General features: G+C 40.0%; 1 pseudogene; it reads right to left on the bottom strand.

Annotated features, from left to right (window-relative positions):
• Positions 1 to 9585: 9585 nt before the first annotated feature.
• Positions 9586 to 10117, bottom strand: LOC150049649 (large ribosomal subunit protein uL22 pseudogene; annotated as a pseudogene).
• Positions 10118 to 12914: the final 2797 nt, after the last annotated feature.

The raw sequence follows: 12914 nt of genomic DNA, 5'->3' as shown, positions 1-12914 counted from the left end.
TCAGGGACAGCCCCAGGCCTAGAGTTCAAAGCCCATGACTGACAAAAAAAAAATCTATGCGTGTATGTATACATGTATGTATGTGTGTATGTCTCTATCTATCTATCTATCTATCTATCTATCTATCTATCTATCTATCTTTCTATCTATGTCTAAATTATTTCCTGATATGGTGCAGCTCTTATTGCTTTGTGTATAAAATTCTTACTGAGTAGAAGACATATACTGCAATCAATATTTCTATACTGTAGGATAAGATGAAATGGTAAGGTAGGGTCATGGCTAGAGATAGCAATTGTTGGCCTCTGGAGGCTTCCTGCATTGAAGAAAAGAAAATTAGCTTGTTCAACCACACAAATTGCAGGTTTGAGCTTCTCAAGACCCAGGACTCAATAGTGCCATAATTCCTGTCTTTCTCCAAATCGAGTTAACCTGGCTTGAGGCTGCACAGTCCAGATGGTGAGGATTATCTGTCATCCAAGAATGTAGGGGGCTTACAGGGTACCCAGAAAGGCACCCCTGCCTTCTGCTTTTGAACAGGGAAGGGCCTAGCGTCAAGCAATTGCTGGTATGGTTCTTGCCGTAACATAGAGTGGTTCTCCAGCCCTTCTTCTCCAGGGGCCTGGCACTGTTAGCCTGGTAATATGATGACCCCATGCCCCATATTGCCAAGTGAGTTGCCTTGGTAATCCAAGGGGAGTGGATGCCCCCCTCTTTCCTCTTCCGGGGATACAGGTGAAGTCTCTCCTCACATCTCCCAGATCATAGTGATAGAGCTCCCGCTGCAGTCCTGTGAAGCCACATGTATTCTTCCATCCAGGGCCCCAGCTGTCTTCCTTTATATTCCATGAACACAGCAGGGCCAGTTACTCCCTAGTTTAGAAAAAGCAGCTTGAATGCCTCTATAAAGGGCCAGAACATAAAATGATAAAGGAAGCTGTTTACTTGTCCTCAGGATAAGGAGTTTCCAGAGCGGAGCCATTCAAGAAGCCTGTTCGCCCTCCTGTGTGCAGCGCTCTGTGGTACAACATAATACATGCTATGCTCTCCAAGGTCAAGGTTTCGGTGTGGTGCTCCCTTCTGGCAGGAGGAGGAGGGGATAGAATTGTTTTTACTCTCTCCTTCTTGCATGAATGGATGATCTGAGCTATTTACCAAGATTTGCATAATCATTATATATATGTAATCAAGCCACACATCCACTTATCCTAAAGCAAATTGGGCAGAAAAGAAGACTGCAGTATTGAATTTTTTTCTCTCCAGGACCTTCTTATTCCACCTCTGTGAATGAGCCACTGCCCACTACCCACTTAGATGCCCAAATCTGAGGCATAAGCTTTAAAAAAATCACGTCTTTCCATCTACACCCCTCATTTAATCAGTTATACTTTCCCATGCTTCTATTTCAGTTAATATATTTTTATGACATCTCCAACTCCTCATCTCATTCATTTTTCTTCTCTGAATTCCTAAAGCAATCTTCTAAACAGGTTCCTTGCTGAACATCCTAATTCTTACCTTCCATACTTCTTTCAACAACCATGTAAGAGTACAGACAACAGTCCTGTGTCTTCTCTTCTTGTAATCTATCTTTGACTCCTTTCTGTTGTCCAGTAGATACGCTAAAATCTGAGCTGGCAGTAGGTGATCTGCTTTCTGAATATGCCTCCCGTTCATCTCCCACTTACTCTGTTGTCTGGTCATCTTTAATTATTCAAATTGCCAAATACGCCATGTGGTATTTGTCTTCTCACATTGCAACCATTTTCCTTCTAGAACATTCCTCCTTACTACACATTCTAATTGCTTTTAAACTCAGTTTGGCTATAAGCTCTTCCAGAATGTTCTTCCCACCTCACCTCTACCTCTGACACCATTGCAGTTAGCTCCAAACTATTTTTCTTTTATGATATTGTGAGCAGAGAAAATGCTTTGTTGTGTAGCTCATCTCCACAATCATAGTAATTACCATGATCACTTAGCAGTTGCAACCCAACAGCAATGATGAAAGAGCTGCCTCTTACATATTGGACTTGTTAAGTCATGCAGTTTAACATTGATAACCTTGCAAGTAAGCGAGTATTATTATCCTCCTTTTGCATTTGGGAAAATTGGGATGAAAAATGCTTGGAGATAATTCCTATGTTGCAAAGTCACTGAAGAACAGAGCTAGAATTTTCACTCAGGAAGTCTGATTCCTGATTCCATTTCCTTGTTCGTGCTACTAGTTGATAAGCTTTTGGTTCATGGTTGAACCAGAAGAGATAGGAGAAGAGACCTTGCTTCTAATCCTTTTAAGCCCTTTTGTACCTCACAAAGGAGGCAGAATGGCTCAAAGCTGGCATACGGTTGCTCTCTTATAGTTTTCCTCTTTCAAGAATCATTTTAATTCAAAGTATATGTATCATCTTTTAATCTAATCTGTTACAATGTGTGTTTTTTAAAATAGCTAACTTTTCTAAAATGTTTACTATATCATATTTTGTAATTCATCATTAAGGAGACTAATTCCAAGTTTCCTTACTTTAATATATTGATGATGATGATGATGATGATGATGGTGATGATGATGGTATTTTATGCTGGTTCTGGAGCTTGAACTCAGGGTTCAAGTGCCATCCTGGAACTTTTTTCGCTCAGGCTAGAACTCTACCATTTGAGTCACAACTCCACTTCTGACCATCCCCATCATTTGTAATTAATTGAATATAAGAGTCACGTGGGTTTTTCTGCCTGTGCTGACTTTAACCCAGGATTCTCAGTTTTCAGTTTCCTTGAGTTGCTAGACTATAGACATGAGCCACAAATGCCCAGCTCGAAAATTTAAACAAGATTTGATAGGTTGGAAATTCTAAACTTTCTCTTGCTGACTAGGTAATAAAGACCTAATTCTCTGATTAATCCTAGCCTACCACCCACCAAGAAGTCCTACTCAGCCATCCTTCCACCATGACCTCAGTCTCATGTCCAGGAAAGCTACTATGTAGTGGAAAGTGACCTAGCCCAGAGTCCTGAAGAACTTGGATATGTCTTTAGTGTCTGTGTTCCTTGAGGGAAATTATTCATGTTTATATGAAAGTAAAATTATTCCACTGTCACCATCTCTGGATGTCATCTCTATGAAGAATTAGCCCCTCCCCTTGATTTGAATATCTATCCACCTATTCAAACACACTTTGCTAGGAATGATCTAGCCTAGAATGTATCTGTAACATCTTACAAGATGTTTTCATTCCCACAACAGAACTTCAACGGGGGGAAGGCTGATTTCCAGAGAAGGGGTTTTGACAGGGACACTGATTGACTCATGCTATAGAAAGAAAGATGTGGGAACCTGTAGGCTTTGTGGTGGTTGCTTCTTCCTTGGCTTTTCTCACTGTATCTCCTTTCTACCCACCCACTCTCATGGTTTGTTATGGCTCAGGTGTCCAGAGACTTGCTTATACTTAGTATTATGTAGAATGTGGAAACAAGCACGTGTCTTTTAACAATTGAGGCTATTCTTTTCCACAGAGATATTGTCTCATCTGGACAATTTCACCCCAAAGTGTGAGAAAGTGGAGCCTGGAGTGTATGTGTTTCCTATCATCAAAGACAGAGGCAAGGGAGAGGCAGTATTCATATGTGTAAGAAGAATTATTCCTCCAGATGTGCCCTTTGACTCCCATTTCCTGCTCCAGGATCATCCTTCAGAGATTATTTTCACAGAGATCTCCCTCTTCTTGTGAGGCCAGAGATTTTTCGTGTTGGAGGGCTGTTGGGTGACGTGTCTAGGCAAGCATGCAGCAAACCTACAGAGATACAAAGGATTAAAGAAATAATCAGAAGGACAAACTCAAAATGCCTTCTGTAGAATTTCTCGGGCTTCAGGAACATGTCTGTCTGCAGCTCCTCTCTTCCTCCCCTTCAAGTTCACAGTTTACTTTTCACTGTGTTCAATGTGTGGTGTTTCCTTCTACTATGAAGAAGGGGAAAAGAGCTATTCTAGAAGGATAGTTTCTCTCAGCAGTGCAGTCCTAGCTGAGGACTGAAAGGAAGTGAAAAATATACCTTCCTTGAGGAGGTGAGCTTAGCAGGCAGGGAAGATGGCAGCACTCAGGTGCACAAGAGGGAACTGAGTACAGTCTTCTTAAGATGAGTCCTGGGGGACTTTTGATTTGGGCACTGGTCCAGCCTATGTCCTACAGAACAGATCAGAAAAGGCAGATTTACAGGAAGATTCTTTCCTCCCCTGCAGGTCCCCACCTTCTTCTCTTACCTGCAATGCACAATATCTGAAAGGTTTTCCACCTTCCCAATTCCAAGTCCTAACTTTACCTTCAAGGAAGAGACCCATAAGTCCTCACAAATGATCCCAGCTTTGGCAGATGAAGCAGCTTCATTCAGATTCCAGCAAAGAGGAACTGGCAGGGCATGAATAAGGGCAGAAGGTAATTGAGGAGCTGGGGCTGGTTTGAAGGCAGGACAGGGCCTAGCTCTACGAGCTGAGCTGGAAGCAAGCTGCAGTATGTGCCAGATGCCATAAAGTGCTGCTGAGCTAGTTGGGCTTTCTGGTGCTCAAGAGCAAATCAATCAGCTGGACTGCAACTGGGGCTCTGCTGTAGACCTGGAGCTAATGTGGGCTCCTCCCCAGCGCCAGCACCAGAGCAGGCTATGGGAGGCTCCGAGCCCACAGAGCTAATGCCTGATGCCAGTGGCGACAGACAAAGGAGCCTCTTCGATAACGTGGAGAATAGCCCCAGAGCGGAGCAGCCTCCAACAGCTGTGCTTTCTTTCTCCTCACTGCTGGGAGGTTTGGGAGAGCTAACTGTGAAGCTGGAGAAGTGTGCAAATCAGATCACATTGAGGGGCTGCAGTGAATAGACAAAATGCCTTGCTCAGGAGAAGAAAGGCAAAAGTCAACAGGGGCCCTGAGAAAACAAAGCAAGCTGGTTGGCTGATCTGCTCTGTGTGCTACCTGAGCCCCATATCGTTATGTTTACCATGCAGTGATAATAGTGAACACCGCTGCTCACACACTGCACCTTTACTGTATCTCAGAATGTATGGGACTTGAACATAGCAGTTTAGTCAATTCAGACTCAAGAGAGGCAAAGGGGCTTTCCCACCCTCCCACACTTTTCCAGTGTGCACATGCATGCAACATAGCTATCGAAAGTAGAGTCAGTTTCCAAATCCAGATCTTCAAAGCCCAAATCTCATCCACTAGAACATGGGACCTCTCCTTTCCAATTCAGATTCTTCATAAAACTTTGTGGATTTATATACGATGGTACCGCTGGTCAAGAGACCACAAATAATTAAAGTGAGCCACTTTAGAAATTAAAAAGAGAGTATTTTCTGGGAGCTAGAGAGAGGGCTATACATTGGACATATGGTCACAGATTAAAGTTTTCCTATTTCTCTCTGTAGCAGCACTGGCAGACAGCTAATAAGGAAAATATATTGCACGGAGGAATCTTCTCTTTTTTCAGAGCAGATTTCTGGTAGCAGCAGAGTTTGCTGAAAACAAATAATAATCAGACTATGGACAAATTCAGCTCCTCTTCTCCAGGAAGGATAAATACATAGGAGATTCATTACTTTGTTGTTTGAGGATGGACTGTATTAAAAGAAAGGATAGAGTGGCCTTTTCCCCCCAGGAATTTGTGGGTTCATGAAACACCTCTATGTTCTTACCAATCTCAGATGGTTTCATTGGTGGGATAATTTGAGATTGTTTTAGAAAGACTGGGGCCATCTGTGTACAGGTAGAAGGATCACAGTCATGCTCTTACAATCAAACTTCCAGCAGGGAAATATTCAGCCTTGCCTTGAGACAGGAACTCACCTTTGGATGCAAAGACATTAGACAATAGACAAACTCCAGGCCCCTGCAATTCTTTGGCCTTCTGATTTTTGTTTGTTTTTCCATTTAAAATCCAGGTGAAAGATTGGAAAGTATGTCTTGGTGGTGTGTGGGATCCACAGTGGCTTTTAACAAATGCTTTAACAAGGAATCAATGCAGACCTCGCAGGCTCTGTGGCGTTTCTACCAGCAAAAGAACACAACTAACAGCTGTTTCTGCTCAATCTTGTTGGATCTACATGCTGACTTTTCTGCTGAGAAATTAACTGGCTTCCTACAAACACAACTCCTTGACTATTCCTGCTCCCTGGCGCCTCTTCTTCCTTGAACCCAGTTCATTGCAAGCACCTGCAGAATATTGAGCACACTATTTAGAAAAAGAAATTTCTAAAGCATATCAAGGTTGTTTACAAAAGGTGAGTTTGAAAACATGAAGTTACCTTTTCATATTTTTCATATTTCATATTGTTTCCCTTTAAACTGGGAGACCGTATGACCAAGGAATTACTCCTGCAATATACACTAGAGGAGCAAAAATGCACGTGAATTCTAAAACTTGCAACAAATACTAGAAGCATAACTTTGGAAACATTATGCTGAGTGAAAGGAGCCAGATACAAAATATCACATGCTTTCTAGGCTTCCATTTATATGACATATGCAGAATATAGAGGGATATTCTGGAATTAGATAATAGGAAGATTTGTGATTGCTTAGGGCAGGAAAAGGAGGAAGAAATTGGGAGTGACTACAAATAAGGACAGGGTTTCTTCTTGGGAAGATCAAAATATTCTGGAATTAGTAGTTATGATTACAAAACTTGGTGAATATGTTCAAAACATTCTTTGACACTATGAAAGGATGCATTTAATGGTATATTAATAACATTTTGATATTTCAAAAATAGAGGAATACAAAAGAAAAATAGAATCCTTATCTTGGAGATCTGCATGTACCTTATGTTCGTCTCATAGTGTAGCCTGTATAATTTCTGATGCTGGGTTGCCTGTGTTCAAATTTCACATTTTCATATGAATGGACAAGTCATTTGTCATCCCTGTGAATTTTGATCCTTGCCAACAAACTGCAGATTTCAATAGTGACAATTCAATTGGCTAGTACAAGTGAATATTATGCTATTTACTTTCATCTCCAGAATCGATTCTGGAGAGATGAGATGGACACAGTGTGAGCATCTATTTTTTTCCAATTCCGTTTCTAACCTAAATCATTCAATCAAAATTTATTGCTTAATCCTGCATCAGTTGATAATTCTATCACAAACATATGTATACAATGATAATGTACACAATAGATATAGAAGTATCATGATCTATCTATCTATCTATTTATCTATCTATCTATCTATCTATCTATTTATCTATATCTGACCTACATCTTTCCAATGTGGTTACAAATTGTTTAAATGCAAGAGTCTCTATCTAGCTGCCTGTTCTATAGCTCCCATGATCAGTAGTTGGTGTGTCCTGGCCCACTGTAGGATGTGTATTCCTAACACAGGGTAGTGGAATCTGCCAACCCAACACTGGAATGAATTGTAGGAACCCACTTTGTGTGCTTAGAACCCATTTGAACTCACTTGTGGTTGCTTCTAAATGCCACCCTCATATCCCTAAAGCAAAAGCTTACATATTGTTCTGAGTTAAGAATTGCTTGGCGGTACCCAGGGGCGGTGTGGTTCAGGAACCTGGCCAAATCTGTCATTATTTTGAGACTAGTGGGTCTTTTACTGTCACCAAGGCCCAGAGCTAGAAACAGTAATGTGACATGGAGAATTACAGCATCTCTTTTAGGAAGAAAACTTTTACAAGTTTTTAGTCGAGAATGAGAAACTCACATGCGCTGTGCACACAGCACCCCTTAATAAAGTCTCAGGGAAGTACAAGGCAGCTGCTCCTACTTCCTGGTTTCAAAGCCTTCGTTCTGCACTGGCTATTGTTTTTTAAAGAGCAAGCCCAAGGGTTTAGATTGCATTCCAAGAGAGGGGATAGTCTACTCCTTACCTCAGTCTTTTGAATAATCAATGGCTGTATAGCAACTGTGTGTGGATTGTAATCACTCAGAGCTGGATGATCAGGTTACCTGGTGATGGCTCTTAACACCTCCATGAGTCTTCCAGAGTAATTACTGATGGGTTTTTCATTCCAGACCCTTTCTATTCCAAAAATTCCAAGTTCCCCTACTCCAGGAGTGGAAGACGTTGAGAAAGCTTTATTATGTGCTAACCCCCGAGACCACATGATGCATCCTGATAATTATTTTGGAGTTTTTTTCTTTTCTTAATATTTGGTCATACTCTACCTCTGTCTCTGATTCTCTTTGGGTGACAAAGCCATACTCCATGGAGACTGAAGTTCATGCCATGGTTGTAGTGACGGAGAAGGAAGTAGCAATTTGTGAAAAAGGCCAATGACGTGATAGTCCCAGGGTGTGTTTTGTGATTTTCAGTGGAAGCCCACATCAGGGATAATAAAATATTATTTCCATACTGCCATGTACAATGGTATTTTTTTAGTTTTGTGGTTCTAATAAACTAAGTGTTTGAATACTTTGGTGGGGCTTGAGAAGGAACTGAAGTATAGAACAAGTAACTGTTTAAGGCTGTGTGAGAAGTTGAGACTCTGTCCTAAGGTTTTGCTGCATTGCATACTGCTGCTTGCAGTGAGACGGTGTCCTAAGGTCCTGTGTGTCTACTTGGGTACAAGCCCTTCTATTTTCATCAAATCTCTACAAGAAAACTGGGCAATGAAGAGAAAATACCTGCCATTTACAGTTCCCTTTATTCACTCTCTTGTCAAGCCAGGAGCCATGGAACCACACAGTTGGAGCTCAGTCACTGAAAGCCCATTTATCATGCTTAGCCTTTTCTTCCTTGCTTATTTTCAGGATAGAGATAGAAATATGGGGGTAGGGGGGAAAACCATTGGGAAAACCCAGAAAATTTCAGTAATATTTCAATACATCTGCAAAGGGCAAAGTATTTAGGGTTTCTCTTGCCCAAACTCAACTTGGAAACTCTCAACCCGGTAGGACACACAACTATTTTGACTTGTCAAAAGGAACCAGACAGCATGCACCTGCAGCTGGCCTCCATAACGAGAGGTGGTGTGGCCAGGAGGTCAGTCTGTTCTCAGTTTTTCATCTAGAAACCACATTCTGCAAATGGAGAGAAAGCCATCATTGGATTAAAGAAAATCCTTGCCGTAGACACTAAGCACACAACTTTAATTAACTCATCATTTTCTAATTAGCTTCCCTAGAGCCCTGTGTCTGGGCAGCTTGTGTTGTTGAATGTGCCATTAAGCTTTTCCAAACTTTTTGTAAAAAATAAAATAAGATCTTTATCCTGTACCTACGAATATATATTATGTTATGTATTATATGTATGATGGCCTGGTTTACTTAAAATTACTTAATAGTTTATTGTATTTGTTTTCAGGATTTATATAACTTTTATAATTTTACACATTGTTGAGATTATATCACCTACTGAGGGATCTTGCTGTAGTTTTATATGAAATGCTTAATGCAACACTTTAGTATAAATTCTGACTATGTATCCCTGATAATGTCTGCATATTGCCCATGAGATTCTGTAATTCACTGCTATTGCTGCTTATAGTCCAAGCAAACTTCAGTATGAAGTTTCTAAAACTCCTAATGACATTTTCATCATGACTTTTTTAAATGCTAATTTTATTCTCCAGCCATGAGTTTCATTTCTTCAGTTTCTTTTGGGATATCTTTTTATTCTGTGCAACTTCCTCTTCTGGTTTAGGAACAATTTGCTCCTTTTCAATAAGGATCATCTCACCGTGGCACGGGGAGGTCATGGATGGGTTAATCCTACCATGGGCTCTGTAAGTTCGGCAGTGCATCTTGGGTGCTTTGTTCACATGGATGTGTTCAATGAGTAGGGAGTCTACATCTAAACCCTTCAGTTCCACATTACTCTCTGCATTCTTAGGCATGTGCAGCAGAAACTCAGCATTCTTTTGGGGCCACCGACCCTGTGCCTGGCCCCCCTGTGTCACCTGGGCACACCTGCCAACTCCACCACTGTAACTGGAATGGCTCACATTGCTTCTTTAATGTTATATCTTTCAGATACTTTGTAGCTTTTCAGATATGCATACCTTTGATGGCCTGGGCCGTTTCTCTGGTGTTCTTAAAGTGAAGGCGAAGATTTGAGTCTCTTGACTTGCATGATTTTGTGGGGTTTTCTGGGTCTAGAGAACAGCGAACCATTTTCACAAGTCACCTCAGGACATTTACAGGAAGAGATTCATCATGACTTTTTAGCCATAATCAAATTCATCATTAAAGAAGTGGTGGATCACATATCATTATTATTATCCTGTGTTATTGCTTTTATTATATATTGTTATATATGTATTATTTTCCTTAAGCAGTTGAATAAAGGGGTTTCAATTTGCCAACATTATTGCTTTTAAGCTTATAGGTCCATAAGTGCATTTTAGCAAATAGGGATAGGAAGAAATAATTACTTGAGCCAATAATTCCCCTCAGGGAGGAATTTTAGGACAATTAAATAATGTACGGGGACCAGAGCATGGCCTAGTGGTAGAGTGCTTGCCTAGCATGCATGAAGCCCTGGATTTGATTCCTTGGTAAGTACCATATACACAGAAAAATCTGGAAGTGGTGCTGTGGCTCAAGTGATAGGGCACTAGCCTTGAGAAAGTCCAAGGACAGTGCTCAGGCTCTGAGTTCAAGCCCTAGGACTGGTTTAAAAAAGTATGCTGTTAAAAATAATGACAGAATAATTTTATGAAGATTTCTTTGTTCCTATTTGCACGTACCCTCTCTCAAATAAGTGTGTTCGTGTGAGTGAAGGGCATTCATACTTTAAGTCTAGTTATTCCTGCCAAGTTTCCCTAGAATGTGGTGGCTCAAGTTACATACCTATGAAATAAAAATTTTGTGTTTTCACATTTGATGTTATAAAATATGTTCTAATCTGTTAACATATATGTATGCACACATATATAACTGAAATCTCACTGCTATTTAAACTTGTCCTTCCTTAATTAGCAGGGGAGTGGACTGCATTTTCTGATGCCTGTTACTAGGGGTATTTCTTCTTTGAATTGCCTGTGCAATGCTCATTTGTTTTATCGTATATCTTTATATATTAATGTATATGAAGATTTTGTTATTTTCTTTGCACACATTTTTTTTCCTCCAGCTTGTCTTTTTTTCTTTTTTTTTAACATGGCTTTAGTAACTTCCCCTGTGCAGACATTGTTCATTTTGCTATGCTAACATTATTAGTCTAGTGTTTTTGTCTAAAGATTTAACTTTTATGTACCCAAGAGAAAACTTCTAGGGAATTTTTTTTGTCCTACTGAGTATCCAGTTGTTCCAATTTTAGTTCATTACTAGTTTGATTGGTCTGACTTCCATAACCAGAAGACCTTAAATAATAATGGCTACAGCGACAGCCTGGCAGGAAGCAGGCAGCTGGCAGAGTAGCTTTCCTCTACCAGTATTAGGATGCCAATTCCACCCTTGTCTCTGCTCTGCCCTGGAAAGCATATAGCCTTCTAGGACCATTCCAACTACCAGTCAGGCAGGGGTGGAGGGTGCAATCTTCTTTTTAAGGGCACCACACAGAAGTTACACTCATTACGTAGATTCACCTCTCCTTACCACTGCACACATTGCATTTCATGGGATTGAGTAAATACGAGCAGGGTGTGACAAATGGGGCTTTTTGTTTTGTGCCAGGATGGAAGAAGAAAAAAGAAGGAGGGGATAGAAAGTTCCTAGTTTTTATTACACTATCTCCATTTTTCTTATTCTTCATAGAATGAAAGTTCTTGCTGGAAACAAGTGCTGAAGTTTGACCATATACGTTTGTTTAGCATCTGCTGAGATGACCATAATTTCCCTTCTCGTCTCGTAGATGAGAGTTATCATGGGAAAAGTAATTCTTTTTATATTTGTTTAAGACATTAGTGGGACAAGATGGTGCATTTGAAGTTGACTTTTCTTTTATCAATTCAAACCATTTTTATGTCAGCCATCTGCTTATTGTTTCATTCTTTATTTATTACCATGTATTAATTGTATGGTTGAATAGCAAGATTTCCAAAAATGCTTATACTATTCTTTGGTTACATGTACCACCTCACTATTTTGATATGAATTATTATGCCTTACCATTAGCTATTTGCAGTTTGTAGCACAAACACAAAACCTGCATAGGCTGATACCCTTTGCAAGAAGAGAACTTTAATTTTTTTTCCTATTATTCCCCTTTTGTTTAATGGATTATTTAGTATGTCACATCATTTTAGATAATTGACGTTTTCTGTTTCCACGTAGTTAAAAATATTTTTATGCTCTACTTTGTCTGTAGAAACTTGCTTCCAATTTTAAGTCACAGAGAAAAATGATCTAAAACAGATTTGTTATGAGAATCCTAAGAGTTGTAAAAGTCTTCTGTGGTCTATTATATAAGTGCTATTTAGTTGGGACTATACTTGTTATTAATCTGATTTTAGGCTGTCTATGTAGCTCTTATTCTATTAGCTTTCCTAGCCACATCACCTTTGTCGATTCAACTTTGATTCTGCTGATTTCCACACTCCTTGCATATATGTCATTAGCAAATTTGGGCACAATCACTGCAAATGGTAGAAATAAGACAAAATTTAGTGAATTGCACACAAAATTTTAACTCCTTATTCTGGCAGTAGAACCCTAGACCAGCCACTGGTGCTGTCAGGGTGATTTATGATATTCTTCACCAAGCTGACAGCCAGTGGAGAAACAACTCCATGCAAGAAAAATTCCTTATATTTATTCTACCTAGTTTAATACCTGATGAACCATGTTATAAGAACAATTCTTAAAATAGCCTTGAGCAGGGCATGTCTACATTTTTCCGGACATACGATCCATCATAGAAACACTCATGGGGAATGTAGGGTAAATGATGCTTCTGCTATGAAATTACTACTTCACAAAAGAGACATCCATTGAAGGCCTGGCTAAGGTCCTTTAAAATACTTTTTTC

This window comes from Megascapheus bottae, chromosome 19 (assembly GCF_031878675.1).
Source record: "Megascapheus bottae isolate mThoBot1 chromosome 19, mThoBot2.hap1, whole genome shotgun sequence".
NCBI lineage: Eukaryota > Metazoa > Chordata > Mammalia > Rodentia > Geomyidae > Megascapheus > Megascapheus bottae.
The sequence above is the reverse complement of the archived record's forward strand: the minus strand, read 5'-3'. Positions and strand labels throughout refer to the sequence as shown.